The sequence below is a fragment of the Symphalangus syndactylus genome, chromosome 12 (assembly GCF_028878055.3).
Source record: "Symphalangus syndactylus isolate Jambi chromosome 12, NHGRI_mSymSyn1-v2.1_pri, whole genome shotgun sequence".
Classification (NCBI taxonomy): Eukaryota; Metazoa; Chordata; class Mammalia; order Primates; family Hylobatidae; genus Symphalangus; species Symphalangus syndactylus.
The window spans coordinates 76106120-76126571 of record NC_072441.2 but is presented as its reverse complement, the minus strand read 5'-3'; the positions used below and the strand labels follow the sequence as shown (position 1 = coordinate 76126571).

At 36.2% G+C, this 20452-nt stretch overlaps 1 pseudogene; it reads right to left on the bottom strand.

Annotated features, from left to right (window-relative positions):
• Positions 1 to 11590: 11590 nt before the first annotated feature.
• LOC134734857 (embigin-like) overlaps positions 11591 to 20452 on the bottom strand; it is a 66245-nt pseudogene continuing 57383 nt past the window's right edge.

Sequence of the window (20452 nt, the reverse complement as noted above, 5' to 3'; positions counted from 1 at the left end):
CCCCCACCTCCCTGGGAAGAGCAACTCTGGGAAGGGGCGGTTGTAGGCACAGCTTCAGCTGACTTAAATGTCCCTGTCTGGTAGCTCTGAAGAGAGCAGCAGATCTACCAACAAAGTGTTCAACCTCTGATAAGGGACAGACTGCTTCCTGATTGGGAGACACTTCCCAGTAGGGGCCGACAGACACCTCATACAGGAGAGCTCTGGCTGGCATCTAGTGGGTGCCCCTCTGGGACAAAGCTTCCAGAGGAAGGAACAGTTAGCAATCTTTGCTTTCCTGCAGCCTCCACCAGTGATACCCAGGCAAACAGGGTCTGGAGTGGACCTTGAGCAAACTCCAGCAGAACTGCCGCAGAGGGGCCTGACTGTTAGAAGGAAAACTAACAAACAGAAAGGAATAGTATTAACATCAACAAAAAGGACATCCACTCAGAGATACCATCCGAAGGTCACTGACTTCAAAGACCAAAGGTAGATAAATCTGGAAAGGACAAAAAGGCTGAGTATTACAAAAATCTGAACGCCTCTTCTCCTTCAAACGATAACAACTCCTCACCAGCAAAGGAACAAAACTGGATGAAGAATGAGTTTGACGAATTAATAGAAGTAGGCTTCAGAAGGTGAGTAATAACAAACTCCTCCGAGCTAAAGGAGAATGTTCTAACCCAATGCAAGGAAGCTAAGAACCTTGAAAAAAGGTTAGATGAATTGTTAACTAAAATAAACAGTTTAGAGAAGAACATAAATGACCTGACAGAGATGAAAAACACAGCATGAGAACTTTGTGGAGCATACACAAGTATCAATAGCCAAATCAATCAAGTGAAAGAAAGGATAACAGAAATTGAAGATCAATTCAATGAAATAAAGTGAGAAGACAAGATTAAACACACTGAAACGAACAAAGCCTCCAAGAAATATGGGACTATGTGAAAAGACCAAATCTACATTTGATTGTTGTACCTGAAAGTGATGGGGAGAATGGAACCAAGTTAGAAAATACTCTTCAGGATATTATCCAGGAGAACGTCCCCAACCTAGCAAGACAGGTCAACATTAAAATTCAGGAAATACAGAGAACACCACAAAGATAATCCTCGAGAAGAGCAGCCCCAAGACACATAATTGTCAGATTTACCAAGGTTGAAATGAAGGAAAAAATATTAAGGCCAGCAGAGACAAAGGTTGGGTTACCCCCAAAGGGAAGCCCATCACACTAACAGTGGATCTCTCAGCAAAAACCCTACAAGCGAGAAGAGAGTGGGGGCCAATATTCAACATTCTTAAAGGAAAGAATTTTCAACCCAGAATTTCATATCCAGCCAAACTAAGCTTCATAAGCGAAGGAGAAATAAAATCCTTTACAGACAAGCAAATCCTGAGAGATTTTGTGACCACCAGGCCTGCCTTACAAGACCTCCTGAAGGAAGCACCAAACATGGAAAGGAACAACTGATACCAGCCACTGGAAAAACATACCAAATTGCAAAAACCACCAATGCTATGAAGAAACTGCATCAACTGACAGGCAAAATAACCAGCTAGCATCATAATGGCAGGATCAAATTCACACATAAAAATATTAATCTTAAATGTAAATGGGTTAAATGCCCCAATTAAAAGACACAGACTGACAAACCGGATAAAGAGTCAAAACCCATTGGTGTGCTGTATTCAGGAGAGACATCTCACATGCAGAGACACACACAGGCTCAAAATCAAGGGATGGAGGAATATTTACAAGCAAATGGAAAGCAAAAAAAAAAAAAAAGCAGGGGTTGCAATCCTAGTCTTGATAAAACAGAGTTTAAACCAACAAAGATCAAAAGAGACAAAGAAGGACACTACATAATGGTAAAGGGATCAATGCAACAAGAAAAGCTAACTATCCTAAATATATATGCACCCTATACAGGGAAACTCGGATTCATAAAGCAAGTTCTTAGAGACCTACGAAGAGACTTACACTCCCACACAATAATAGTGGGAGACTTTAACACCCCACTGTCAATATTAGATCAATGAGACAGAAAATTAACAAGGATATCCAGGACTTGAACCAAGCTCTGGACCAAGCTGACCTAATAGATATCTACAAAGCTCTCCACCCAAATCAACAGAATATGCATTCTTCTCAGCACTACATCGCAAGTATTCTAAAACTGACCACATAATTGGAAGTTAAACAATCCTCAGCAAATGCAAAAGAACGGAAATCATAACAAACAGTCTCTCAGACCACAGTGCAACCAAACTAGAACTCAGGATGAAGAAACTCACTCAAAAGTCCACAATTAATGGAAACTGTACAACCTACTCCTGAAAGACTACTGGGTAAATAACAAAATGAAGACAGAAATAAATACGTTCTTTGAAACCACTGAGAACAAAGACACAACGTACCAGAATCTCTGGGACACATTTAAAGCAGTGTGGAGAGGGAAATTTATAGCACTAAATGCCCACTAGAGAAAGCAGGAAAGATCTGAAATTGACACCCTAACATCACAATGAAAAGAACTAGAGAACCAAGAGCAAACAAATTCAAAAGCTAGCAGAAGACAAGAAATAACCAAGATCAGATTAGAACTCAAGGAGAGACACGAAAAACCCTTCAAAAAAATCAATGAATCCAGGAGTTGGTTTTTTGAAAAGATCAACAAAATTGATAGACCACTAGCAAGACTAATAAAGAAGAAAAGAGAGAAGAAACAAATAGATGCAATAGAAAATGATAAAGGGGATACCACCACCAATCCCAAAGAAATACAAGCTACCATCAGAGCATACTATACACACCTCTATGCAAATAAAGCAGAAAATCTAGAAGAAATGGATAAATTCTTGGACACATACATGCCCTCCCAAGTCTAAACCAGGAAGAAGTTGAATCCCCGAATAGACCAATGACAAGTTCTGAAATTGAGGCAACAATTAATAACCTACCAACCAAAAAAGCCCAGGACCAGACAGATTCAAAGCCAAATTCTACCAGAGGTACAAAGAGGAACTGGTACCATTCCTTCTGAAACTATTCCAAACAATAGAAAAGAAGGAATCCTCCCTAACTCATTTTATGAGGCCAGCATAATCCTGATACCAAAACCTGGCAGAGACAAAACAAAAAAGAAAGTTTCAGGCCAATATCCCCGATGAACATCTATGAGAAAATGCTTGATAAAATACTGACAAACCAAATACAGCAGCACATCAAAAAGCTTATCCACCACCATCAAGTCAGCTTCATCCCTGGGATGCAAGGCTGGTTCAACATACACAAATCAATAAACATAATCCATCACATAAACAGAATCAATGACAAAAACCACATGATTATCTCAATAGATGCAGAAAAGGTCTTCAAAAAAATTCAACACCTCTTCATGCTAAAAACTCTCAATAAACTAGGTATTGATGGAACATATCTCCAAATAATAAGAGCTTTCTATGACAAACCCACAGCCAATATCATACTGAATGGGCAAAAACTGGAAGCATTCCCTTTGAAAACTGGCACAAGAAAAGAATGCCCTCTCTCACCACTCCTATTCAACACAGTATTGGAAGATCTGGCCAGGGCAATCAGGCAAGAGAAAGAAAAAAAGGGTATTCAATTAGGAAAAGAGGAAGTCAAATTGACTCTGTTTGCAGATTACATGATTGTATACTTAGAAAGCCCCATTGTCTCAGCCCAAAATCTCCTTAAGCTGATAAGCAACTTCAGCTAAGGCTGAGGATACAAAATCAATGTGCAAAAATCACAAGCATTCTTGTACACCAATCACAGACAAACCGAGAGCCAAATCATGAGTGAACTCCCATTCACAACTGCTACAAAGGGAATGAAATACCTAGGAATCCAACTTACAAGGGATATGAAGGACCTCTTCAAGGAGAACTACAAACCACTGCTCAAGGAAATAAGAGAGGACACAAACAAATGGAAAAACATTCCATGTTCATGGATAGGAAGAATCAATATCATGAAAATGGCCATACTGCCCAAAGTAATTTATAGATTAAATGCTGTCCCCATCAAGCTACCATTGACTTTCTCACAGAATTGGAATAAACTACTTTAAATTTCATATGGAATCAAAAAAGAGCCCACATAGCCAAGCCAATCCTAAGCAAAAACAACAAAGCTGGAGGCATCATGCTACTTGACTTCAAACTATACTACAAGGCTACAGTAACCAAAACAGCATGGTACTGGTACCAAAACAGAGAGATAGACCAATAGAACAAAACAGAGGCCTCAGAAATAATGCGACGTATCTACAATCATCTGATCTTTGACAAACCTGACAAAAACAAGAAATGGGGAAAGGATTCCCTATTTTATAACTGGTGTTGGGAAAACTGTCTAGCCATATGCAGAAAGCTGAAACTGGATCCCTTCCTTACACCTTACACAAAAATTAATTCAAGCTGGATTAAAGACTTATATGTTAGACCTAAAATCATAAAAGCCATAGAAGAAAACCTAGGCAATACCATTCAGGACATAGGCATAGGCAAAGATTTCATGACTAAAACACCAAAAGCAATGGGAACAAAAGCCAAAATTGACAAATGGGATCTAATTAAACTAAAGAGCTTCTGCACAGCAAAAGAAACTATCATCAGAGTGAACAGGCAACTTACAGAACGGGAGAAAATTTTTGCAATCTATCTATCTGGCAAAGGGCTAATATCCAGAATCCACAAAGAATTTCAACAAGTTTACAAGAAAAAAAACAACCCCATCAAAAAGTGGGCAAAGGATATGAACAGACACTTCTGAAAAGAAGACATTTGTGCAGCCAACAGACACATGAAAAAATTCTCATCATCACTGGCCATCAGAGAAATGCAAATAAAAACCACAATGAGATACCACCTCACGCCAGTTAGAATGGTGATCATTCAAAAGTCAGGGAACAACAGATTCTGGAGAGGATGTGGAGAAATAGGAATGCTTTTACACTGTTGGGGGAGTGTAAATTAGTTGTAGAAGACAGTGTGGTGATTCCTCAAGGATCTAGAACTAGAAATACCATTTGACCCAGCAGTCCCATTACTGGTATATACCCAAAGGATTATAAATCATTCTACTATAAAGACACATGCACACGGATGTTTATTGTGACACTGTTCAAAATAACAAAGACTTAGAACCAACCCAAATGCCCAATGATAGACTGGATAAAGAAAATGTGGCATATATACACCATAGAATACTATACAGCCATGAAAATGGATGAGTTTATATCCTTTGCAGGGGCATGGATGACACTGGAAACCATCATTCTCAGCAAACTATCACAAGAACAGAAAACCAAACACCGGCATGTTTTCACCCATAAGTGGGAACTGAACAATGAGAACATACAGACACAGGGAGGGGAATATCACACACCAGGGCCTGTTGTGGGGTGGGAGCTAGGGGATGGATAGCATTAGGAGAAATACCCAACGTATATGATAGGTTGATGGGTGCAGCAAACCACCATGGCATGTATACACCTATGCAACAAACCTGCACGTTCTGCACATGTACCCCAGAACTTAAAATATAGTGAAAAAAATTTAACCAGAACAACAAGAAAATTTGTTCTCTGCATCATTTTGACTTAAAATATGTATTTTTATAAAGTTCATTACTGTCTTTTAAATTGTTCAAATATATTTTGGGACACTTTGAAAATTCCTTTCTGAAAGACTTCTGGTTTGATGTGTTAAACTAGAGTCCCAGCTCTAGGTGCACTTTTTCACTGGGCTTGAGAGGGACATATTGTTCAACATGATTTAAATTGCTTGTGAGTATACACAAAGAAAAAAATAGTGTTTTCTGTTTAGTGCCTTTATATTCTCTTTTAAACCACTATTAAAAATAAAAAGCATGACAATGTTTTCCAATACTTAAATTTTTAATTCACAAAGTACTATTTTATTCAATTTAATTGCCTATTAGATGTATCTTTTGAGTTACATGCAACAGAAAATGTTTTTTAAACATTCCTATATAGACATTTTCTGTGCTATTTACACAGTACAGAAAGCCCTCAATGAGAATTTAGGCACATATGCTTACAAAGGAAAACATTATAATTATTAGAAAGTATGTCAAAATCAATCCATGGTCCTTGATTTAAATAAAACTAAAGATTATGATCATATTTCTTTCTTTAAAAGTACAAAGACAGTTAATAAAATGCTATAGTTATAAACACATGCTATGATTTTGCAGCATTATAGTATTAAGTTACATATGTAATAAATCTAACATTGTGCTACATTATTTTCTAAAGTAAATTAAAAACTAAATAGCAAAATCAGTTTTTATAAACAAAGTTTTTGAACATAATAAGCCAACACATAAAAATAATATACATAGTTGTTGCAGGTTAATCATGTGATTAAAAGTAATTTTGACAATGTTATTCATGAATTATTTTTACTGACTTCATAAGCAAATTTGATTGTAAAAGCACAATCATGCATTCATGATTCACTGAGAATCACACAGACATTATTATTATGACACATGAATCAGAAGATATGCAAGTCCAAAGAATTATCCAGTGCATTCCATAGGCCAGCAAAAACATGACTTTCTTTGCCAGCTTCTCTTACAATCTGTGAATCATACTTTGGAATGCCAATAAATCTCAACCTATTAGATGCTTTTGGAAATTAATAAAAATTTAAGCTTTCTAAACTGTCTCATTATAGGCAGTTTATAGTGAGACTCACCTGACATTTACTTAAAATGGCTATTTCCCTATGTTTACTAAAAATGGATATTTCTCTGAAAGTTGATTTTTGTTTATCATTTACTTGTTGCAGATGCTACTGCTGTGTCTATGGCAGACTGTCCATAATGTACTTAAATTCTCTCTGCAGGCTAAATGTACGACCAGAGAGTATTTTCTGCCTGTTGTCCTGGGGAAATCATAAATAGCACATTCTTTCACTTTCAGTGGTTGGATGATAAATTTTATGGCCACCCTCCCAATTTATAAGTAAAATTACAAAAAAAAAAAAAAGAAAGAAAGAGTGCTAAGGCAAATAAATGTGTCTTGGTTCCCCAGTACCACTATATGGATACAAGAGTGGCAAAGCGTGGGTTCCATAAAAATTCTATGGAATTTATGATATAACTGTCCAGGTGTAAGGAATAAAATTGATATTAAAAAGTACAGATTATAGATAATAGCCTCATTTTCTAAGAAGCATGTAATTTGCAGGCCAAAGCTGTTCAACATAGTGGTTAATCCTAGGTTCTTCAGGAGAACTCTGTGAATGTGAATCTCAGCTCTAAATACTTACAGGCAGGTTGACTTTAGGCAGCTTACCTAATCTCTGTAAGCTGGAGTTTCCTCATCTATAAAAAAGTAGATATTAACTGTTTTTATAGCATAGGACCATTGCATGGATTAAATGAACAAAACATGTCAAAGCATTTTGCACAGTGCCAATCATATGCCGTGCACTCCATGTCAGTTATTATTACCCTTAGTGAAGCAGAATTCAATTGGTAAACAGGGCATGTAACTGACCTTCTGGATACAGTGCAGATACATTCCTAAGTATCATTTGAAAGAAGGGGCCATAGTTCCATTTTCTTTTTCGCAATACTAGAATAGGATAAATTCATGGTTAATTAATAAAAATCAAAAGAGACATTACATAAATCTGTATAACTTAAGACTCTAAAATAATTGAGTCATCCTTCTATTTTTCATTCATTCAGTATTTATTCAGAATATAGTACAAGTAGGTCACTTTGCCTTTAATTAATACTGCAACCCATACTTGAACTTATTTCCACCTATAGATGAACAATACTAATGAGGAATAAGTCCCCAATCTTTGCATAAATTTGTTCGATTAGACAAAATGAAAGAAATGCTTTCAGTGATCAAAATGAAACTATGAAACTGTGAAAATAATTATACCTTTTAAGACTAAATTTTGAATTGGATCTGAGATATTCTGAAGTATATTGGCAGGGGAAAGTGGAATGAAGTTAGTGGAGTGAACACAAACATCAACTCTCTACAGTACAGTATGATGTAAAGGAATACAATTGCTAAATTTCGGAGGGAACAGATACAGGGTCTTCCTCTGTCTCCCAGGCTGAAGTGCAGTGGCAATCATAGCTCAGTGAAGCATCAAACTCCTGGGCTCAAGTAATCCCCCCACCTCAGCCACCCAAGTAGCTGGAGCTACAGGCAAGTAACATGCCTGGCTAATTTCTTTTTTATTTTTTGTAGAGACAGGGTCTTACTATGTTGCCCAGGCTGGTCTCAGGTTCCTATCCTCATGTGATCCATCCTCCTGGGCCTCCCAAAGTTCTGAAATTATAGGTGTGAGCCACCATGCCTGGCCTAAAATTCTTTACATTTAAAAATCAATTCATTATCTTATTAGAATAAAGGATAAAAATAAGGTTTGCATTTGTACTGTCCATGAAACATGAAGAACAAGGGAAATTTAAATAAGTTGAAAGCAACATAATCTGTGTAATAGTTTAGTAATAGTTTAGGAATTAGAATTCGTTTTGCTCACAAGACACTAATTCATTATTACAGAAAATATGACTGGACCTTTATACTATTCTATGTGTTCTTCAAAGTAAAAGAAGCAAATACTGAAGTTATAAAAGCTTGTTTTTCTTTATTAGAACACTTTTTCAATTCTGATTTGTCACAATTTAGATTGTTGTTCTAAGAATAAGTAGAAATTTACAAAATTTAGTTTTTATTTATACATTCATCCATTCAATACACATTTCAAGACATCTGTATTGCACCCTTTCAGTGGTAGTTACAGGACAAAGAAAGAAAATAATCCAAGAAAGAAACCAACAAATGTATAGTTATAACACAGAGTAATATACACAAATAAATGTGGAGTTACTTAAGTGTGTAAGATGGTACATGCTCTACTAGGTATGGGGGCTTCTCTAAGACACAAGATCAGATTAAAGTCTTGAAAGATAATCTGGGGTTAGTCAAGCAGGTGGAAGTGTGAAGAGCACTTTCTGAGCGGAATCTCCATGTGCCAAGTCTAGTTCAAGAGACTGGATAGAGATTAGCAATTTGGAGAATGCAATATTAAGAAATGGCAAAGGTGAGCTTACAGAGATTCCAAAGTTGCATAGTGAGGTTTGTGGTTGAGAAAGTGGACTCAGGCAGCCAGGCAAAAGAGGGATTAATAGAAAAGGAGACTGAGGTAGGAAAATCAAGTCATTAGCTGTTGCAGCTGGTGTGGGCAGAGTTGGGGAGGCAATGGGGTGGATTCATGACCTATTAAAAAGATCAAAGGAGCAGGGATTCATGACCCATAAGTATTAATTAATACAGAAGAAGAAAATATCAGAATGAGTTCTAGATCAGGGCCTGAGGAGCTAGATGTTGGGATAATAACAAAAAGACTGCAAAAGGAGAAGATTTACACTTTGGCAAAAAATGTATATGAAAGTATCTGGGAATTTTATGCCATCATTAAATCTACTTATTATGCTGAAAATCTTTGTTAGCTGGAAAGACTAAGAGAATTCCCCAAGGTGCCTAATATATAAACTTGGAGTAGTTTCCTACTTCAGCTTTCATGTGGCTTATTATTTGCAGTTAATTTATAGTTGGTCAGTATTAGTTAATCCATTTATCATCTCTATAAGATTGGTTAATGGAAGCAGATTAAAATCCAACAGTGGTAATTTTCTAGAAGTCCTCTAGACAGACTACAAAAAGCCAAAACTCAACTTTAATTTTTGAGTACTTTTCCTATTTAAGGTTACTGAAATAAATTGTCTTTGCTAGAAAAAAATAAACAGTATGGCCAATTAAAAATTCAATTTACTATAGAAATATTTCTGATTAGTTTACCTTTGGGAAGCAATGCTTCTTGCTTGAAAATTATATCAGCCTCAATGGTTAGTGGTGGTAAAATGGAAGAATGCATACTACAGATGGGCTACACATTTGTTTCCTTGTGTTCTATATTCCCAGTCACAAATATACTGCTTGGAATTGTATTTAGTCAAACAGCAGATTTGGCTAACATTTCCCTGAACTCAAATAGTTTAGATTAATTAAGCTAACTGATTGGTTATCTACCATTATATTGATATCACCCAAGTAATGTTGTCAAAATAATAATTAATTAAACTAAAATAAATGCATGGCCCTGAGACCAGAATAAAATGAAAACCAAGAATAAAACAAAGTTTGCAATTACTGGGATGTATTCAAGTTCAGTAAACTTATATGTGTAGTTAAGATGCTTTACAACAAAATATTGCATTTTATTATAGCAACAAAGTATTGAGCAGCTTCCAAGTCACTACCTTATGTGTATTATTCATACTAATAATACTGGTAAACATTGGCGATATAATTTTCACTACCAAAATTTTATTATATTTTTCTTAGCCAATACATGGAGCAAATTTTTATGAAGTATTTCTTTTCAAATCATTGAATTCCTCCTCCCCAACCTTTAAATCCTCTAGTCGCCAAGAATCTTGGGTTCCACACCACCACTCTTTCCTTCTGTTCTTAAAGTTGTTGCCCTGTGAGCAGTGGGACACTGCACCCACCAGCTCCAAGGACACATCATGGTCATTTACGTTATCTAGTATCCTGTGGCATGATTTTAGTATTTCATTCAAGCACTGACAACTTTTCATGTTGATTCAGATTTTATAAGATTTGATTACAGTGAGTTTATAAAATATTTCAGTTATATATGCAATAGAAACAAAGTGTCCTATTTTTGAAGGTAAGTCTAAGGCATTCACAGCAATAAAAAAGAAGTACTTTAGTACTTCTGGACTTCAGTCAAGGGAATTATTATTGTAAAGCACTAATAATGCAGGTTTAGATATTTAACCAGCCATAGATACCAGGAAGCCAGGTGTTAAATCAAAGACACCAGGAAACCATGAGCCACAAAAGCATCAGTGTAGCAGTGTTTTAAGTATTACAACTATACGGACCTGCACCCTAAAACATAAACAATGGTGTACCTTATGAAGTTCAAAACCCTACTTAAAGACTAAGAAGCACTTTAGCCTGGTGGGGAAAGCAGTTGTTATGAGTGGAATAAAGACTGGAAAATTTGCTTTTGTAGTGCAGAGCTTTAGAGCAAGCACAGTTTTATTTATTTGCCTTAAACCAATATTTCTGGATAAAAGGTATGTTTCTCCTGTGGAGATTGTAGAATAACTATCATTAGCAATGGCAGAAAGTATTCATTTCAGCTTAGTAAAGACATATTTTTTCACTGTCACAGAAAGATGACCTTCACATAAAAATTGTTCCATATACTTCCATAGATACTAATAGTAAGCATGATTTTTTTTAAAAAATAGCTTTCTAAGACAAATGACAAAGGCTTTCTTTTTCATGAATTCTTTGGTTATAAATAGGTTTTGAGTGATTTTTGTTCTATGAAGTATTAAGTGATTCTGCTGACATCTGTTCTATGTGTCCTTTGAAGACCAGAATATAATTAATTTTATTCTGGTCTAACGTATTTATTCTGATTTACATTGCTTTTATATAACATAATTACAGAATGAAAATATACCTTTAGATCTGAGATAGCATATATCATTGATGAAGTTCCTGCTGAGCATGTTGCATAAGCTTTTCATCCTTTTAAAACTAAAAACTCAGAGGCTTTTAATAGTAAGGATAAACAAAGCTGAAATACGAACTCTGTATATCTTCCAATGATTCTCGACGTGATGTTTTGTATTCACTGGCCCAGAGACTCCTGAGTTAAATAAAGCATAATCAAATATAATTAGTATGTTCTGGTTATTTTATAGTTACTATCACTTTAGCAAAGCAAAAAATACTGGGAAGTGAGGGATCCAATCTACTGCCAAAACAAAGAGCTCCGACTCTAATGTTGATGAACTAAAAATTTTGAATCTAATCAGCAAAGAAAGTTAGCTTATATGCATAAGTTTACACCCCCAAATATATGGGAATATATGAAACTAAAATAACAGAAAATCCAGAAAATTTGAGAGGAAAACAAATAAAGCTACATGAAAAATTGTAAAAGAAACTAGTCTGTGGTGATAAAATAAAATATGTAGCCAGTGCAAAAGATTTACTTCTAGATTGGTTGCTATGTGTTCTCTGGTGAAAAAGGAAAGTATTTATTTTTGTATAACTATACTGTATATTTTCCCCTATAATAGTGTAAACAAGCATAATTGAGCACATCATAAATGACCAGATCTTTTATGGAACTAAAAAAAAGTAACTGATTAATAGATAGCCTATGTATATTGAATTTTATCTTTTATTTGGAATACCATTCAGAAGTAACTTACATTTTTTCTATGCCTGGGGACATTATTTTCTATACCATTACTATCATCTGATTTCCTGTACAGAAAACAATAAAGAAAATTATTAAATGCTTATATTATATGAATTTAAGTCAGTACATCACTGATATGGCTATCAGGTTAAAATGTAAAATGTCAATACAGATAGAATGCTTTCTTCCTAAAAATGTTTTACTTACAATGTTGAATTTATTTTTATGGCATTGCTTCAAGAGGAGCTGTTACCACAAATGATAGTGACAAAGCCTTGTTGATTTTATGCACAGGGAGAATTGCTTCTCCCCAAGCACGAGTGAGGACTTGGGCGTAAAGACCATAACTTATGTGTGGTTTCGGAAACATGCAAGCTAATAGCCAATTAGGAGGTCAGCCAACATGTGTGATATTGGTGCTATACATTTGTATGCATATTACACTGAAATAGAGTTTAAAAGTGGTTCTTTTTCCACCTAAAGTTTATCAGAGCAGGACTACAAATGTGGGCCTCAGATTCTAAAGACTGATGAAAACTAAATAAGCAGTATGCATAATGAATACCTTGCTCTTCAAGGTCTTGGGGGCAGGCTTCAATTATCACATCATAATGCATATCATAAGACAGTGTTTCTTATAATTAACTGATAATATTTTCTGAAAAAAAGAAATCCCACCTGAGTGCTTCTTTTTCTTTTGTGTGTACTCTTCAAAAGCAGAATAATGACCACTAAGAAAACACCTCAGCAACTATTGCAACAAGTAGTTTGAGGGGCACCAAAAAGCTCATTGTTCTGAATGAGTTCAAGTGCCCTTGATATTTGTATACAATCTAAAGACAGTGAAATAACCTAAAGAAAAACTAAACACCTTCAGTGATCCTTATGGTGCTGTACAAGATGAGCAAAATGATGTACATTAACCCAATTTTCAGAAAAATAATTCATCTTTTACACTATAGATTGAATCCATTTTACATTGTTCAGAAGTGATGGTCCATTCCACACTTTTCTGGCACCATCCTTTCAGAGTGTGTTTTAAATCAGAAAGCAACTTCCAAATGTGAGCTCAGAGGAATGGTTAGAGACAGTGGGAGGCAGAGCTCGGAGAATAGAGGAATCTGAGCAAGGTTCTGTTTTCAAATATGTCAATGACTGTCACGTTTGTTATATGATGCTAAGAACAAGAAAAAAGCCAATACATGGAAATATAGGAAAGATTAAAAGTTCAAATCAACATAAATAAGATGTCTACGTTCTCCAGAAAGAGAAGGGATTCCCTTGGGAGAGATACAATTCCCTTCCAACTATGGGAGTCTATGATTCTAAGACAACACTGCTTTTCTCTATCTGCTGTTATAGGATTTCTGATGTAGTTATTTTGTGCCCTTAACTTGGAAGCTCATATCATATTGGTTTATTTTACCAGCCTATGTGAACGGAGTGAACATGATTATTTGAATAATGTCTACAAACATCTAAATGACAACTGTCTGCTCCACTCCTGCTCTCCGTGCCTATAACACTCACTCTATAGAGCTCCTGTTGGCTGATAAACTCCAAGTGCCATTTTGTGTTAGTTATACTTGTTCAGGCCTTCCACTTCTCAGGTTTCTTGCAGCAACTTTAATCTAGCCTCATTTTCCTGGCCCCCAGCCCTTGGCTCTATTGCTCAGGCTTTAATCCCAGTCTTAGACACCTCTGTCACTAGCCTGCATACTCAGTTCTCTGGCTTGGAGGAATTTGGAACTCGCATCTTTGCCAAACTAAATTACATCCCTGGTGATTTTATTTCCAGACCTCCTCATGCTTAACTCTAAACAAAGGCTGTGTAAGAGAACTTGTGGCACAATTTGTGTTCTCTGAATAATAATAACTAATAGAATTCTAGGCCAGTGATTTTCAACAGACAGAGGATCAAAACCATTTGTAGATGTTTTCAAGAAATACAGATGCCACAGCCCCAACCCAAGAAGTTCTGATCGAGGAGATTCAGCAAGGTCTGAGCAACTGTATTTTTAAAGAGACTCTTAAGTGATCAAAAATTTCCAGGCTTGAGAATTATTGCTTTAAAAAAAAATATTAAATACTTCCTGATGGTTACTGCACACCTTCTGTGCACCATAACCTATGCTATGCATTTACACATATATAATATTCATTCCATCCAACAACCTCATATGGTGAGTACTATTATTAAATCCATTTTGTAGAGAAGAAAGCTGAAGTACAGAGAAGTGCAGGTAGTAAGTGATGAAGAAGAACTCTCACGCAGGCAGGCAGACTTGGAATGCCACTTTCCACCACCACGTGGACATATACAGAAAATACTCCTGTGCCTTTTTTCCCCCAACTGCAAACATTTCATTCAATTTTATATTTCCCTGTATTTTACTCAAGTGAAAATTAATCTGTAAAAAATAATACTTACAGCTGTTCAATGTGCTCAAATTCTTTCCCCTCATCTGGGTAACAAAAGAAGAATTTGACTATGAAGTTGGTTTGTCATTTTTATGGAACATATATGCTCAATTAAACCTCCTTCCTAAGTAAGAAACTACTATGCTGTTTCTCCTGTTTAGAATGAAGGAGAGACATGCTACCTTAAACACCTACACCTCCTTTATCTGCACTACAGCCCTTATCTGCATTTCTGATCAAACATAGTTTAGTGGCCTGATATTTTCAAAAACATGACTGCTTAGTTTGTCATTATTTAAATCATTAAAAATTTAGTATAAAATCAGGAAAGAATACAGGATGTAAGGTCAATTTTCTCGAGGATTACTACCTTATCAACCTGTAACCCATCAGGCACAGGCTGCAAAAATAGGAAATAACAGGATGGTCTCTCTTTAATGGGAACTCTGGAATGGTTAATAAACTATTTTTTAAAATGATAATCTAAGTGAAAGAAAAATAGTTTCTTTGAGACTTTTTATATTAAGCTACCATAGATTTTCCTAATATTCCAGTGCCAGAATACATATCACCTAATTGGTACTTAGGTACCAGTAGCACCAAAAAAAAGGGGGAGGGGGGCAGGGAAGAGAAAGAAAAAAGGCATTTTTAATACTAAGTTTTTTCAGGAATTAAAACAGGAAGACCATTGATATGTTTCCAGCTCACTGTCACCATTGTTGTAAACCTAAATACTGCTCCAAATAAGGAAATGAAGATTCTCCCCCAAAATCCTAAAGTCATTGCAATGTATCAAATCATAATCCATATCATAAGTAAATGATACTCATGATTAACTGATAATACGTTCTAAAAAAGAAAAAAAAAGAAATCCCACCTGAGAGCTTCTTTTTCTTTTGTGTGTACTTTTCACAAAGCAGAATGGTGGCCACTAAAAGAACCACCTCAGCCACTATTGCAAGAAATGGTTTGAGGGGCACCAAATAGCTCAGCACCACAAGCTCAATGTGTTCTTCACTCTCGCCTAATTGGAATAGTGCATGGCACCAGTAAGATCCCCCATCTTCCTCCAAAAGTTGTGTTATCTTCAGCTTTGTTTCATTAGCATATCTTCCATTGATCACATATTTATTCATTTGAACACCAACAGGAACCTAATATGAGGAGACATTAAAATCCATTCCTATCATAGTACATAAAAGATACATGATATAGTTTTTCAGTGAAAGCTATAAGATAATGCCAACAACATTGCTTACTAGAGAAAGGCATATTAAAATTTGTGAGAGGTTATCTATAACAGACTTAAGTCTTATCAGAGTTTGATCTCCCAGGGAGCAAACAAAGAAAAAATGTATACATTGCTATAAGGATTTAGCACTGAATGTTTAAAACTGCAAAGAAGGAAATAGGTCATCATGGCTAAATATTATAGAAGAATTAAAAAACAGAAAAATCTCAGTCATCTGAGTCTCACATTCCTGTCCTTGCCTAGTGCTTTAGTCAAAGTACTTTTTCCTTCACAAGCACAGGCACATATTCAAACAACTACCACCCTGGAAGCTACTATTTCTGATCATTTCTATAAAGGAAAATCGCTCACTCAGACAATGTGATTTCCCCAGGCTAGAAATGAAGATGAAACTTTCAGGCCTTTGGAGCTGATGTAGATAGAATGGAGGGGACCCTCTGTGAGCCTAGGATCCGAAGTGAACTGCACACCTTCTGTCTTTTCATATCTGAATTTCTTTCTCTCTCAGATAAGCTGGCTTCTAATGCTGGGTTTTCCACAGCCTCACAAGGTGCCACACTAAGCTATTTGGGGCTGTTTTATTTAATCTATTTAAATTAAATTTTATTCCCAAGCCATTTGATGCTCTCCCTGCTTGATCACTCAACTGCACTGTGCAATAAATGCTAATCTGCATACAAATATTCTCAGAGCTTATCCAAGGAAGAACTATCTGTGAGTATATTATTTGTGCAAAAAAAAAAAAATTACAGCAACCTGGCACCATGTGCACAACACTGCCTGGAATGTTTGGTACCAATCGGTCAGAGCTAATCAATCAAAGTACCATATTTTTAATAAGTACCCAGCTGATTCTGATGCACATGGCTGGTCTACATTTTGAAAAGGCATTTGTGCTCAAGTTTTGACCTGTGCCTGTTCCCCAAACTTTTCTCACACCCTAATACGACTCATACTTAGAGTCAAATTAAGAGGATAATGACTAGTATAGCAAAGGACAAAAGCACCAGTATGCCTAAAATGACATTTTCAACATCTGATATAATTAGATGAAGCCTAATGTTTTTCACATATTGTTGTACCACATACACATCAATAAATAAAGCAGTGTATTTCACATACCACAGTTGACATTTGTTTTTACAAAATTATACTTTTTAAAAAAAATTACATATACACAATGATTGCCTTTCCTCATCATCCATCAGAAGACAAGCAAGAGTAGGAATGGCTTCAGTCTGCAACTATGGGATTTGGTTGGAACTGTTTCATTGAAAAACTAAACCTGTTAGCACAGAATAAGTCACACTCCCTTTTGAGTTATCTGTCATCCTTCACTAGTCTATAATACCACTAATTTTGTCTAAGAAGGAATTTAATATTTCATTGTAACATCTACACTGTCTCACATGTTCCTTCTACAATTATAACTTGCCTTTAACGGGACTTTAATTGTAATGCTTATTAGTGCCAGGGCAAAGGAAGTGTGTCTCCTAAAGGACAATGTCCTAAATTTTCCTGCCATTAGAGGCTATTTGGGGAGAAGAAAGGAAACCAGGAATTCTTCATAAAATACTCATGTTTTTCTTAATATCAGCTCTTTGAATAGTGATTTCTCTTTGTAAAGAAGCAATTAAAAGTATTTGGCTTCTCTCCGGTAGTTTGAAAAGGCCAATGACACTTACTGATAGAAACTAAGATGTAAGATTAAGTTACAAAATTTTCATTATTTTCTCAAATAGTGCCATTATTTTGCATTCTATCACAGATGTTTCAGGAGACAGAAGCCCAAAAAGCATTTTTTCTAGTTACTTTCATGGAATGATTTTTAAAAAGAATATTTTATTTTTTTATTTTTTAATTTTTTTAATTTTTATTATTATACTTAAGTTTTAGGGTACATGTGCACAATGTGCAGGTTTGTTACATATGTATCCATGTGCCATGTTGGTGTGCTGCACCCATTAACTCATCATTTAGCATTAGGTATATCTCCTAATGCTGTCCCTCCCCACTCCCCACACCCCACAACAGTCCCTGGAGTGTGATGTTCCCCTTCCTGTGTCCATGAGTTCTCATTGTTCAATTCCCACCTATGAGTGAGAACATGCAGTGTTTGGTTTTTTGACCTTGCAATAGTTTACTGAGAATGATGGTTTCCAGTTTCATCCATGTCCCTACAAAGGACATGAACTCATCATTTTTTATGGCTGCATAGTATCCCATGGTGTATATGTGCCACATTTTCTTAATCCAGTCTATCGTTGTTGGACATTTGGGTTGGTTCCAAGTCTTTGCTATTGTGAATAGTGCTGCAATAAACATACGTGTGCATGTGTCTTTATAGCAGCATGATTTATAGTCCTTTGGGTATATACCCAGTAATGGGATGGCTGGGTCAAATGGTATTTCTAGTTCTAGATCCCTGAGGAATCGCCACACTGACTTCCACAATGGTTGAACTAGTTTACAGTCCAACCAACAGGGTAAAAGTATTCCTATTTCTCCACATCCTCTCCAGCACCTGTTGTTTCCTGACTTTTTAATGATGGCCATTCTAACTGGTGTGAGATGCTATCTCATTGTGGTTTTGATTTGCATTTCTCTGAAGGCCAGTGATGAGCATTTTTTCATGTGTTTTTTGGCTGCATAAATGTCTTCTTTTGAGAAGTGTATGTTCATGTCCTTCACCCACTTTTTGATGGGGTTGTTTTTTACTTGTAAAGTTGTTTGAGTTCATTGCAGATTCTGGATATTAGCCCTTTGTCAGATAAGTAGGTTGCGAAAATTTTCTCCCATTTTGTAGGTTGCCTGTTCACTCTGATGGTAGTTTTTCTTTTGCTGTGCAGAAGCACTTTAGTTTAATTAGATACCATTTGTCAATTTTGGCTTTTGTTGCCATTGCTTTTGGTGTTTTAGACATGAAGTCCTTGCCCATGCCTATGTCCTGAATGGTATTGCCTAGGTTTTCTTCTAGTGTTTTTATGGTTTTAGGTCTATCATGTAAGTCTTTAATCCATCTTGAAGTAATTTTTGTATAAGGTTTAAGGAAGGGATGCAGTTTCAGCTTTCTACATATGGCTAGCCAGTTTTCCCAGCACCATTATTAAATAGGGAATCCTTTCCCCATTTCTTGTTTTTGTCAGGTTTGTCAAAGATCAGATAGTTGTAGATGTGTGGCATTATTTCTGAGGGCTCTGTTCTGTTCCACTGGTCTATCTCTGTTGTGGTACAAGTACCACGCTGTTTTGGTTACTGTAGCCTTGTAGTATAGTTTGAAGTCAGGTAGTGTGAAGCCTCCAGCTTTGTTCTTTTGGCTTAGGATTGACTTGGAGATGCGGGCTCTTTTTTGGTTCCGTATGAACTTTACAGTAGTTTTTTCCAATTCTGTGAAGAAAGTCATTGGTAGCTTGATGGAGATTGCATTGAATCTATAAATTACCTTAGGCATTATGGTCATTTTCACAATATTGATTCTTCCTACCCATGAGCATGGAAGGTTCTTCCACTTGTTTGTATCCTCTTTTATTTCATTGAGCAGTGGTTTGTAGTTCTCCTTGAAGAGGTCCTTCGCATCCCTTGTAAGTTGGATTCCTAGGTATTTTATTCTCTTGGAAGATATTGTGAATGGGAGTTCACTCATGATTTGGCTCTCTGGTTGTCTATGGTTGGTGTACAAGAATGCTTGTGATTTCTGTACATTGATTTGGTATCTTGAGACTTTGCTGAAGTTGCTTATCAGCTTAAGGAGATTTTGGGCTGAGACGATGGGGTTTTCTAGATATACAATCATGTCATCTGCAAACAGGGACAATTTGACTTCCTCTTTTCCTAATTGAATACCCTTTATTTCCTTCTCCTGCCTGATTGCCCTGGCCAGAACTTCCAGCACTATGTTGAACAGGAGTGGTGAGAGAGTGCATCCCTGTCTTGTGCCAGTTTTCAAAGGGAATGCTTCCAGTTTTTGCCCATTCAGTATGATATTCGCTGTGTGTTTGTCATAGATAGGTCTTATTATTTCGAGATATCTCCCATCAATACCTAATTTATTCAGAGTTTTTAGCATGAAGGGTTGTTGAATTTTGTCAAAGGCCTTTTCTGCATCTATTGAGATAATCATGTGGTTTTTGTCTTTGGTTCTGTTTATATGCTGGATTACATTTATTGATTTGCGTATGTTGAACCAGACTTGGTTGATCAGGGATGAAGCCCACTTGATCATGCTGGATAAGCTTTTTGATGTGCTGCTGGATTCGGTTTGCCAGTATTTTATTGAGGATTTTTGCATCAATGCTCATCAAGGATATTGGTCTGAAATTCTCTTTTTTGGTTGTGTCTCTGCCAGGCTTTGGTATCAGGATGATGCTGGCCTCATAAAATGTGTTAGGGAGGATTTCCTCTTTTTCTATCAATTGAAATAATTTCAGAAGGTATGGTACCAGTTCC